The sequence below is a fragment of the Apodemus sylvaticus genome, chromosome 18 (genome assembly GCF_947179515.1).
Source record: "Apodemus sylvaticus chromosome 18, mApoSyl1.1, whole genome shotgun sequence".
Lineage (NCBI taxonomy): Eukaryota > Metazoa > Chordata > Mammalia > Rodentia > Muridae > Apodemus > Apodemus sylvaticus.
In genome coordinates this window covers 17073322-17086093 of record NC_067489.1, presented here as the reverse complement: position 1 = coordinate 17086093, position 12772 = coordinate 17073322, and positions in this window count along the sequence as shown.

The following is a 12772-nucleotide window of genomic DNA, read 5'->3' as shown; positions in this document are numbered from 1 at the left end:
CTTAGAATATAAATGAGAAATATAGTGGAGATATTTTCTGAAAAAACTGAAGATTTTAATAGAACATATGTATTATCAAATTGAAGATTATATAATGTTTTTGATGATATTGAAGAAATGATTCAGAAAAACACTCAGATACAATTCTAGGCATACAAATGCATTTAGAATAAAATAGAAAAAGATGTGTATATATTTTTTTGAATATAATGGATCTTTTCATCTAACATGTTTGTGAAAATTGAGGATTACATAGAAAATTTGATAATATTGAAGTATTTTCTTAAAAAAAACTCAGATAAAATAATAGGCATACAAACACTTTTATTATATAATTGAAAAATGAAGTGTTAACATTTTCTGATAAAACCAAAGATTTTTAGATGATAAATGTATCATAAAATTGAGGATTACATAGGATAAGTGATATATAATTAATTTTTGGAAAGACACTCATATTTAAAACTAAGCATAGAAATGCATTTAGAATATAAATGAAAAAGTAAGTGTAGATATGTTGTGATAATATTGAAGATTTTCATCTAACCTGAGTGTGAAAATATTGAAGACTACATAAGATAATTGATACTATTGAAGAATTTTTGGAAAAAACCCCAGATAAAAAATATGCATATAAGTACATTTAGGAGACAATTAAAAATGAATTTGAAACATTTTCTGATAAAATTGAAGGTTTTCATATAACATGTTTCATAAAATCTATGATTACATAAGATCATAGATAATATAATTTTTTGGAAGAAACTCAGATCCAATGATAGGCATACGAAAACATGTAGGACATAATTGAAAAATGAAGTGGCAAAATTTTTAGATAATACTGAAGATTTACATCTAACTTGTGTGTGATAAAATTGTGGATTATATAGGGCAGTTCATAATATTGAAGATGGTTTGGAAAAAAATCAGATAAAGTAACAGACATATAAATACATTTATGATATAATTGATAAATGGAGTCCAAACATTTTCTGATAAAACTGAAGATTTTCATATAACTTATATATCATAAAATTGAGGATTACATAGGATTACTGTTTAAAAAATTATCTGGAAAAACTCATATACAATGTTAGGCATACAAATGCATTAAAAATATAGATGAAAATGAAAGTGGAAACATTTTCTGAAAAACTGAAAATTTCCATGAAAAATATGTATGATAAAATTGAGGAATATTCAGGATAACTGAATATTGTTATTGATACAATCAATGACATTTCTAATAACACTCAGATATAAAATAGGATAATTTGTAATTTATATTTTATAAAATATTTTTTTTTGAAAAACACTCTGATACAAATCTAGGCATACAAATGTCTTTAGAATATAAATGAAAAATGAAGTGGAGGTATTATCTGAAAAAACATAGATTTTCATACAATATATGTATGACAAAATTGAGGATTACATAGTATTTTTGATAAAATTGAAGATTTAATCAGAAAAACACTCAGATACAATTCTAGACATAAAAATACATTTAGAATATAATTGAAAAAGAAGCGTAGATATTTTTTGAAAGTACTAAAGGTTTTAATATAACCTGTGTGTGAGAAATTTGAGGATTACATACGATAAATGATAATATTGAAATTTTTTTAGAAAAAAATCAGATAAAATAATAGGCATATAAATATTTTGAATATAATTTAAAAATGAAGTGGAAACATTTTCTGATAAAACTGAAGGTTGTCATATAACATGTATCACAGGTTGAGCATTACATAGGAAAATTTATAAATTTTTTTTTCAAAAAACACTCTGGCACAAATCTAGGCATGCAAATGCATTTAGAATATAAATGAAAAATAAAATGGAGATATTTTCTAAAAAAAACTGAAGATTTTCGTTGAACGTATGTATGATAAAATTGAAGATAATGTGTTTTTGATAAAATTGAAGAAATGATTCAATATATATATATTGAAGCTTTTCATCTAACATGTTTGTGAAAATTGAGTATTACATAGAACAATTGATAATATTGAATTTTTCGGAAATCACTCATATAAAATAATAGGCATAGAAATATTTTTAGGATATAATAGAAAAATGAAGTGGTAAAGTTTTCTGATAAAACTGAAGAATTTTATATGACAAATGTATCATAAAATTTGGGATTATATAGGATAAGTGATAATATAAATATTATTTTGGAAAATCACTCAGATACAATGCTAAGCATAGAAATGCATTTAGAATATATTTGAAAAAGTAAGTTTAGACATTTTGTGATAATAATTAAAGATTTTCATCTACTAGGATACTTGATAATATTGAAGATTTTTTGGAAAAAAAATCAGATAAAATAAAAGGCATATAAATATTTATGGAATATAGTTTAAAAATGTAGTAGAAACATTTTCAGATAAAACTGAAGGTTTTCATATAACATATTCATCACAAAGTTGAGAGTTACTTAGGAAAATTTATAAATCATTTTTTTTGGAAAAACACTCTGATACAAATCTAAGCAAAGAAATGCATTTAGAATATAAATGAAAAATGAAGTAGAGATCTTTTGTGAAAACACTGAACATTTTCATAGAACATACGTATGATAAAATTGAGGAAAACGTGGTGTTTTTGATAAAATAGTAGATTTGTTCAGAAAAGCACTCAGATACAATTCTAGGCATATAAAGGCATTTAGAATATAGTTGAAAAATAAGTATAGATATTTTTGAGTATAATGAAGATTTTCATCTATCTTGTGTGTGAAAATGGAGGATTACATAAAATAGTTGATAATATGGAAGTTTTTTTGACAAAATCGTAGATAAAATAATAGGCACACAAATACTTTTTGTATATAATTGATAAATGAAGTGGTAACATTTTCTGATAAAACTGAAGATTTTAATATAACATATGTATCACAAAATTGAGGATTACATAGGATAATTTGTAAAATAATGTTTTTGGAAAAACACTCGGATACAATTCTAGACATACAAATGAAATACATTTAGAAATAGGCATACATTTAGAATATAAATGAAAATGAAGTGGTGATATTTTCTGAAAAACTGAAGCTTTTCATATATATGATAAAATTGAGGATTACATAGTGTATTAGATAAAATTGTAGATTTATTCAGAAAAACACTCAAATACAATTTTAGGCATAGAATGCATTTAGAATACATTTGAAAAATAAGTTTAGATATTTTTTGAATATACTGAAGATTTTCACCTAACCTGCGTGTGAGAATATTGAGAATTACATAGGATAATTGATAATATTGAAGATATTTTGGAAAAAACTCAGATAAAAAATTGGGATATAAATAAATTTAGGAGATAATTAAAAGTTAATTTGAAACATTTTCTGTTAAAACTTAAGAATTTCATATAACATGTTTCATAAAATTGATGAATAATAGATATAAAATTTTTTGGAAGAAACTCAGATAAAAAGATAGGTATATGAAAGCATGTAGAATATAATTGAATAAGAGAGTGGTGACATATTTAGATAATACGGAAGATTTACAACTAACTTGTGTGTGATAAAATTGTGGATTATATTGGGCAGATCATAATATTGATTTTTTAGAAAAAATTACAGGCATATAATTAGACTATGATATAATTGATAAATGAAGTGGAAATATTTTCTGTTAAAACTGAAGATTTTGATATAATTTATGTATCAAATAATTGAGGATTATGTAGAATTATTGATAATATAAAAGTTCTTTGGAAAAACATTCATATAAAATGCTAGGAATACAAATTCATTTAGAATATAAATGAAAACAGAAGTGGAGACATTTTCTGAAAAAAACTGAAGATTTTCATAAAACAACTATATGATAAAATTGAGAATTATACAGGATAACTGATGAAATTGAAGATTTTTTGGAAAAAATTCAGAAAATATAATAGGCATATAAATACATTTAGGATATAATTGAAAAATGAAGTGCAAACATTTTCTGATAATACTGGGGCTTTTCATATGCATATGAATCATAACATTGAGGATTACATAGGATAATTGATAATATTGAATTTTTTTACAGGGATAAAAAGTTTATTTGGCTTATAGCAACGTTGTAATACACCATTACAGATACTTCAAATTAAAGTGAGGACTTGAGGCAGCTAGTTACAGCCACAGTCAAGAGTGGAGAGAGAATAGATATTTACGGCCTAGTACTCAGTTTGCTTTTTCTATTTCGGTACAGTCCAGGATGCATTTATCAAATATTGCTATAACCGGGAAAGACCATTTTATACCAATTAACCTAATTAGGATTATAACTCAAAAACATGCCAACAGTCTATCTGATCAAGCCAATCCAGTACTGGGATTTTTTTTTCTCAAGTTATTCTAGTTTGCATTAAGTTGTCAACTAAAACTAATTCTCACACTTGAACATCTTGAGATTTTTATTTATTCATTATGGTATATTCTTTTGTGTTTTCTTTGTTTATATTTAAATTTTTCTGTTATTACTATTAACCATGCCATTCGTTTATATCCCAAAAGATATTCCACTTCCCTGTTACCCTCTTTACCTACCCCCATCCCAATCCTATAATATCCCACTTCCCAGTTACCCCTCTGTTACCACCCCCATCCCATATCTTCCCTCCTCTCTCCCTTTTGCCTGTATGAGAGTATTCTCCAACCCACCCACACTCTCCTGCCCCACCATTCTAGCATCCCCCTATTCTGGGGCATCAAACCTACCCCAGACCAGGGCCTCCCCTCCTGTTGCTGTTGGGCAATGCCATCTTCTGCTACATATAAATCTGGAGTCAAAGATCCTTTTAGGTACACTCCTTGGTTGGTGGACTAGACTCTGGGAGAACTGGTTGAAATCCCCCTCTGCTCCTCCAGCTCTTCTGCGAGCTCCCTCACCTGGTTCCCTGAGTTCAGCCTGATAGTCAGCTCCAAGTATCTTCTTCTGCTTTGGTCATTTGCTGGTCGAACCTCCCCAGGAATTGCCACACTTGGTTTCTGTCTGCAAGCACTATTGACCACAGCAACTGTGTTGGGTTTGGTGTCTACAGACATGATGTATCTCTAGGTAGGGCCGTTCCCCTGTTAGCCCTTCCTTCAGTCTCTGTTCCATTTCTTGTTCCTGTTCTTCCTTTGTACAGGAACATTTTGGGGTGTGTGTTATTTTGTGTTTGGATGATACTTTTTTTATTAGACATTTTCTTCAGTTACATTTCAAATCTTACACCCTTACCTGGTTTTCCCTCCGAAAACAGCCTATTCCACCTCCCCCCCTTTGATGTCCAAAAAGGCCATCCTCTACAACATATGCAGCTGGAGCTATGGGTCCCTCCATGTCTACTCTTTGGTTGGTAGTTTAGTCCCTGGGTGCTCTAGGGGTACTGGTTGTTTCATATTGTTGTTTCTCCTATGGATTTGCAAGGTCCTTCAGCTAGAAAATATCATCCTGAGTTAGGTAACACAATTACAAAAGAACATACATGGTATGCACTCACCGATAAGCAGATATTAGCCCAGAAACTTGGAACACTCAAGATACAATTCACAGACAAAATAAAGCTCAAGAAGAGGGAAGACCAAAGTATGGATACTTTGGTCCTTCTTAGAAGGGGGAACAAAATACCCATGGGAGGAGTTACAGAGACAAAGTATAGAGCAGAGACTGAAGGAAGGACCATCCAGATACTAGCCCACCTGGGGATCCATCCCATATGCAGTCACCAAACACAGACACTATTGTGGATACAAACAAGCGCTTGCTGATAGGAGCCTGATACAGCTGTCTCCTCGGAGGATCTGCCAGTACCTGAAAAATACAGAGGTGTGTTCTCTCAGCCAACCATTGGACTGAACACAAGGTCCCCAATGGAGGAGCTAGAGAAAGTATGATATTTTCTAGTTCCATTCATTTCCTGCAATTTTCTTGAAGTCATTGTTTTTATTTTTATTTTATTTATTTATTTATTTTTATTCCATATATTCGTTTTTGGTTTTCTTTTTATTCGATATATTTTTATTTACATTTCAAATGATTTCCCCTTTTCTGGCCCCTTCCCCCCAAAAGTCACATAAACCCCCTTGCCTCCCCCGTTCTCCCACCCACCCTTTCCCACTAACCTGTTCTGGTTTTGCCTTATACTGCTACACTGAGTCTTTCCAGAACCAGGGGCTACTCCTCCGTTCTTCTTGTACCTCATCTGATGGGTGGATAATGTTTTGGGCATTCCAGTTTTCCAGGCCAACATCCACTTATTAGTGAGTGCATACCATGATTGATCATTTGAGAATGGGTTAACTAACTTAGTATGATGTTCTCCAGCGCCATCCATTTAACTAAGAATTTCATTAATTCATTGTTTCTAGAGGCTGACTAGTACTCCATTGTGTATATATACAACATTTTTTGCATTCATTCTTCTGTTGAGAGATACCTGGATTCTTTCCAGCTTCTGGCTATTATAAATAGTGCTGCTATGAATATAGTGGAGCATATATCCTTTTTACATGCTGGAAAATCCTCTGGGTATATGCACAGGAGTGGTATAGCAGGATTTTTCGAAAGTGATGTGGCCAGTTTTCTGAAGAACCCCCAGACTGATTTCCAAAGTGGTTGTACCAAGTTGCAACCCCACCAGCAGTGGAGGAGTGTTCCTCTTTCTCCACATCCTCGCCAACACCTGCTGTCTCCTGAGTTTTTAATCTTAGCCATTCTGACTGGTGTAAGGTGAAATCTTAGGGTTGTTTTGATTTGCATTTCCCTGATGACTAAAGAAGTTGAACATTTTTTGAGATGATTCTTTGCCATCTGAAGTTCTTCACGTGAGAATTCTTGGTTTAACTCTATACCCCATTTTTTAATAGGGTCATTTGGTTTTCTGGGGTCTAACTTCTTGAGTTCTTTATATATATTGGATATTAACCCTCTCTCTGATGTAGGGTTGGTGAAAATTTTTTTTCCCATTTTGTTGGTTGCTGATTTGTCCTTTTGATGGTGTCCTTTGCTTTACAGAAACTTTGTAATTTTATGAGGACCCATTTGTCAATTCTTGATCTTAGAGCATATGCTATTGGTGTTCTGTTCAGGAAATTTCCCCCTGTACTGGTGTCCTCAAGGGTCCTCCCCAGTTTCTTTTCTATTAGCTTCAGAGTGTCTGACTTTCTGTGGAGGTCCTTGATCCATTTGGAATTGAGCTTAGTACAAAGACACAAGGATGGATGAATTTGCATTCTTCGGCATGATGGCCTCCAGTTAAACCAACACCATTTGTTGAAAAGGCTATCTTTTTTCCATTGGATGTTTTCAGGCCCTTTGTCGAGGATCATGGAACCATATGTGTGTGGGTTCATTTCTGGATCTTCAATCCTGTTCCATTCATCTGCCTGTACCAATACCATGTAGTTTTTTTTACACTATTTTTCTGTAGTATTTCTTGATGTCAGGGATACTGATTCCCCCAGAATTTCTTTTGTTGTTGAGAATAGTTTTAGCTAACCCTGGTTTTTTGTTATTCCATGAATTTGAGAATTGCTCTTTCTAACTCTATGAACAATTGAGTTGGGATTTTGATGGGTATTGTGTTGAATCTGTATATTGCTTTTCACAAAATGGCCATTTTAACTGTATTAATCTTGCCGATACATAAGGATGGGAGGTGTTTCCATTTTTTGAGGTCTTCTATTTCCTTCTTCAGAGTCTTGAAGTACTCGTCATACAGAGCTCTCACATGTTTGGTAAGAGTCACCCCAAGGTACTTTATACTGTTTGTGGCTATTGTAAAGGGTGTCATTTCCCTAATTTCTTTTTCAGCCTGCTTATCCTTTGAGTATAGGAAGGCTACTGATTTGCTTGAATTGATTTTATAACCTGCCACTTTGCTGAAGTTGTTTATCAGCTGTAGAAATTCTCTAGTTGCGGTTTTTTTGTCACTTAGGTAGACTATCATATCATCTGCAAATAATGATAGTTTGATTTCTTCCTTTCAAATTTGTATCCCTTTGACCTCCTTATGTTGTCTACTTGCCAGAGCTAGTACCTCAAGTACAATGTTGAAAAGATAAGGAGAAAGGGGGCAGCCCTGTCTAGTCCCTGATTTTAGTGGGATTGCTTCAAGTTTCTCTCCATTTAGTTTGATGCTGGCTACCGGTTTACTGTATATTGCTTTTACTATTTTTAGGTATGGGACTAGAATTCCTGTTCTTTCCAAGACTTTAAGCATGAAAGGATGCTGAAATTTGTCAAATGCTTTTTCAGCATCCAATGAAATAACCACGTGGTTTTTTCTTTGAATTTCTTTATCTAGTGAAGTGCATTCATGGATTTCCGTATATTGAACCAACCCTGCATCCCTGGAATAAAGCCTACTTGATCATGGTGGATGATCATTTATATGTGTTCTTGGATTCGGTTGGCAAGAATTTTGAGTATTTTTGCATCGATGTTCATAAAGGAAATTGGTCTGAAGTTCTCTTTCTTTGTTGGATCTTTGTGTGGTTTTGGTATTAGCATAATTGTGGCTTCATATTAGGAATTTGGTAGCGTTCCTTCTGTTTCTATTTTGTGGAATATTTTGAAGAGTATTGGTATTATGTCTTCTTTGAAGGTCTGATAGAATTCTGCACTGAAGCCATCTGGTCCTGTGCTTTTTTGGTTGGAAGGCTTTCTATGACCGCTTCTATTTCTTTATGGGTTATGGGATAGTTTAGATGATGTATTAGGTACTGATTTAATTTTGGTATTTGGTATACATCTAGGAAATTGGCAATTTCCTCCTGTTGTTATACCCCCCTTTTCATTTCTAATTTTGTTAACTTGGATACTTTCTCTGTGCCCTTTGTTCAGTCTGACTAAGGGTTTATCTATTTTGTTGATTTTCTCAAAGAACCAGCTCCTGGATTCCTTGATTCTTTGTATGGTTTTCTGTGGCTGCGGCAGGCTGCCAGCCAGGAATGTTGCAGCTTGAATAGGATGGGTAACACCAGCGGAAGGGTAGGAGCTGCCAGCCAGGAATGTGGCAAATGGGCTGAGAAGTCCAGCTCAATGCTGTGGAGGAAGTGACAGTTCTCTTTGTTTCCACTTGATTGATTTTAGCACTGAGTTTGATGATTTCTGGTCTTCTACTCCTCCTGGTGAATTGGCTTCTTTTTGTTCCAGGGCTTTCAGGTGTGTCGTTAAGCTGCTAGTGTATATACTCTCCATTTTCTTTTTGGAGGCACTCAGGGCTATGAGTTTTCCTCTTAGCACTGCTTTCATTGTGTCCCAAACATTTGGGTATGTTGTGCCTTCATTTTCCTTAAATTCTAAAAAGTCTCTGATTTCTTTCTTTATTTCTTCTTTGGCCAAGGTGTCATTGAGTAAAGTATTGTTCAGCCTCCAGGTGTATGTGGGCTTTCTGTTGTTTTAGTTCCTATTGAAGACCCGTCTTTCTCCATAGTGATCCAATAGGAGGTATGGAATTAGTTTGACCTTCTTGTATTTGTTGAGGTCTGTCTTGTGACCAATTATATGGTCGATTTTGTAGAAGGTACCATGAGGTGCTAAGAAAAAGGTATATTCTTTTGTTTTAGAGTGAAATGTTCTACAAATATCAGTCAAGTCCAATTGGTCCAAAACTTCAATTATTTTTATTGTGTCCCCGTTTAGTTTCTGTTTTCCTGATCGGTCAATTGAGGAGAGTGCAGTGTTGAAGTCACCCACAATTATCGTGTTAGGTGCAATGTGTGCTTTGAAATTTAGTAAAGTTTCTTTTACAAATGAGGGTGCCCATGAATTTGGCGCATAGATGTTCAGAATTGAGTTTTTCTTGGTGGATTTTTTCTTTGACCAGAAAGAAGTGTCCTTCTTTATCTCTTTTGATGACTTTAGGTTGAAAGTCAATTTTATCTGATATTAGAAAGGCTACTTCGGCTAGTTTCCTGAGACCATTGGTTGTAAAATTGTCTTCTAGCCTTTTATTCTAAGGTAGTTTTTGTCTTTGACATTGAGGTGTGTTTCCTATATGCAGCAAAATGTAAGGTCCTGTTTATGTAACTAGTGTGTTAGTCTATGTCTTTTTATTGGGGAGTTGAGTACAATGACATTGAGAGATATTAAGGAATGGTGATTATTACTTCCTGTCATTTTCTATGTTATTTTTATATTTGAGTGATTATCTTCTTTTGGGTCTGATGAAAGAAAGTTACTATCTTGGTTTTTCCAGGGTGTAGTTTCTCTCCTTGTATGGGAGTTTTCCTCCTATTATTCTTTGTAGAGCTGGGTTTGTAGAAAGATATTGTATAAATTAGGTTTTGTCATGGAATATCTTGGTTTCTCCATTTATTGTGATTGTGATTGTATTGTGTATTTTATTGTGATTTGCTGGGTATAGTAGTCTTGGCTGACATTTGTGTTCTCTTAGAGTCTGCATGAGATCTGCCCAGGATCTTCTAGCTTTCATGGTCTCTGGTGAGAAGTCTGGTGTGGTTCTGATAGGTCTTCCTTTATATGTTACTTGGCCTTTTTTTCTTGCTACCTTTAGTATTCTTTCTTTGTTTAGTACATTTGGGGTTTTGATTATTATGTTAGGAGAGGTATTTCTGCTCAGGTCCAGTCTGTTTGGAGTTCTGTAGGCTTCTTGTATATTCATGGGCATCTCTCTTTTTAAGTTGGGAAAGTTTTCTTCCATAATTTTTTTGAAGATATTTGCTGGCCCTTTCAGCTGTAAATCTTCACTCTCATCTATACCTATAATCCTTAGGATTGGTCTTCTCATTGTGTCCTGGATTTTCTGGATGTTCTGGGATAGAAGCTATTTGCATTTTGCATTTCCTTTGACTGTTGAGTCAATGGTTTTATGGTAACTTTGGCATCTGATATTCTTTCTTCTATCTCTTGTATTCTGTTGTTGATATTTGCATCTATTGCCCCTCATTTCTTCTCAAGGTTTTCTATCTCCAAAGTTGTCCCCCTTTGTGATTACTTAGTTGTTTCTACTTCTGATTTCAGATCTTGGATGGTTTTCCTTAGTTCCTTCACTTGCTTGTTTGTGTGTTCCTGTAATTCTTTAAGAGATTTTTGTGTTTCCTCTTTCATGACTTCTGCTGTTTGACTCACTTTCTCCTGCATTTCTTTAAGTTTTTTTTTTTTTTGTTTGTGTTTTTCTTCTTTATTGGCTTCTATCTCTTGAGCCTTATTCTGCTGAATTTAAGTGATTTTTGTGTTTCTATTATATGGGTTTCTAGCTTATTCATGTTTCCCTGTATTTCTTTAAGAGATGCATTTATGTCCTTTTTGTGTTCTAGCAGCATCATGAACAGTGATTTTAAATCCAAACCTTGTTTTTCTGGTGTGTTTGTGTAACCAGTACTTACTGATGTTGGAGAGTTTGGTTCAGATACTGCCATATTGCCTAGATTTCTGTTAGTAGCATTCCTGTGTTTGCCCTTTGCCATCCTGTTATTTCTTGGGTTAGTTTGTCTTATCCCTGGCTGGTGTTGTTTCTCCTGTAAGGCTATTAGCTATAAGCTAATAGCTGTAGGGCTATTTCTGCAACACTGGATGGCTGGTTTTCTCCTCTTACAGATTGATGATGTGCTATACTCCTCTTGGGTGCCCTTGGAGCCCTAGTGTACCTTGCCCCAGATTGTCTGTGTGAACCAGGCAGTGCCTGTTTGCTCCTTCAGGGAGTGCTGATTGTGTATGCTGCGGGACCTTTTCCGAGTGCTGGTCACTCTGCTGGGCAGCTGATCTCCCAACCTGGTTGGTGCACACAAGGGTAGCCTAGTTGCTGAGGCAGTGAGTCTAGGCAAAAGCCTGGCAGGCTAAGGCCCAAGCAAAGTTCCCCTCGGGCTATAACTGTTAGTTTGTTCTGTCAGGTGGCCAGAATGGCATAGTGTGCACGCACTCCCTGAAAGTGCTGGGAGAGTCTGCTAGCCTAACAATCTCCTGGCCTGGTTGGAACACAGATGGCCCACCGAGCAGCCCAGGGCCTGGAGACAGTCCAAGTCTTGTCCTGCTTAGACCCCTGCTATGTTAGCTTCGGGCTATGACTCTTAGCTGACTTTGCCTTCTAGAACTCTCTGGCATCCCATAGTCAAAATGGCAGCATGTGCCAGGCCGGGTAAACAATCTCCTGGCTAGGTTGGCACACAGATGCCCCCCCCAAACAGCCCACGGCCTGGGCGCAGGCCAATGCCTACCAGGCTTAGACTCCTATGATGTTGGCTTTAGGTTATCTTTGAGTATGTCAGCCTGTCTGATTTCTCTGGCGACGGAGATTCAAGATGGTGGAGAGTCTCTCATAACTGACTGGTGGTAGGGAGAGTACTCATGTAGCTACTTTGGGGTGAATGGCACTGTAAATCTGCCACCACTTGCAGCCTGACTGGCCAGCGAAGATCAGTGGCAGCAGGCACAAGGCCTGCCTGGACCCTGTCACCTTGGTTCCACTGCTGATGTCCCTTCCAGTGGACCAGCTGCTGCTGCTGCTGCTGCTACCGCCCCATCCAGAGTGGTACACTTATTTTTCAATTATATTCTAAATGCATTTGTATGCCTAGCATTGGATCTGAGTGTTTCTCTAAATAAATCTTCAATTTTTATCAATAACACTATGTAATCCTCAATTTCATTATATATATGTTTTATGAAAATCTTCAGTTTTATGAGAAAATGTCTCTACATTCTTTTTCCTTTATGTTCTAAATGCAATTTTATGCCTATCATTTTATTGTTAATTTTACATTAACAATATTCAATATTATCAATTATCCTATGTAATCCTCCCTGATATGATA